This window comes from Tupaia chinensis, unplaced genomic scaffold (genome assembly GCF_000334495.1).
Source record: "Tupaia chinensis unplaced genomic scaffold, TupChi_1.0 Scaffold145396_1, whole genome shotgun sequence".
NCBI classification, from domain to species: domain Eukaryota; kingdom Metazoa; phylum Chordata; class Mammalia; order Scandentia; family Tupaiidae; genus Tupaia; species Tupaia belangeri.
The window spans coordinates 891,955-892,261 of record NW_006205257.1 but is presented as its reverse complement, the minus strand read 5'-3'; the positions used below and the strand labels follow the sequence as shown (position 1 = coordinate 892,261).

Below are 307 nucleotides of genomic sequence, written 5' to 3'. Positions count from 1 at the left end.
GCACAGTTCTGCAGGCCCCAGGCGCTCGCTCCGGGCTGGCGCCCAGGGCGCGGAGCTGAAGGGAGCTCGAGTGGCGCCTTCTGTTTACCTTTTATGGTTAAAATAACAGCTTAGCAAAGAAGCGACTTCACGAAGAAGCGATTTAGTGAAATCGTCTCAAGCTGCCGCAGCTCAGCCAGTTTAATCACCCCCAGAGAGCTGAACAACTGCGAGCACAATGGGACACAAAATCATTTTGTGTGTAAATGAGCGTGGCATTCTGCTCACTTCCCTCTGCTCGTGCGGGCGGGGCTCGGCGGCGGCGGCG

General features: G+C 57.0%; 1 protein-coding gene across 3 annotated transcripts in view; it reads left to right on the top strand.

Moving 5' to 3' along the window:
* KCTD15 (potassium channel tetramerization domain containing 15) overlaps window positions 1–307 on the top strand; it is an 18,979-nt gene that overhangs the window by 1,180 nt on the left and 17,492 nt on the right. The window lies entirely within an intron of this gene.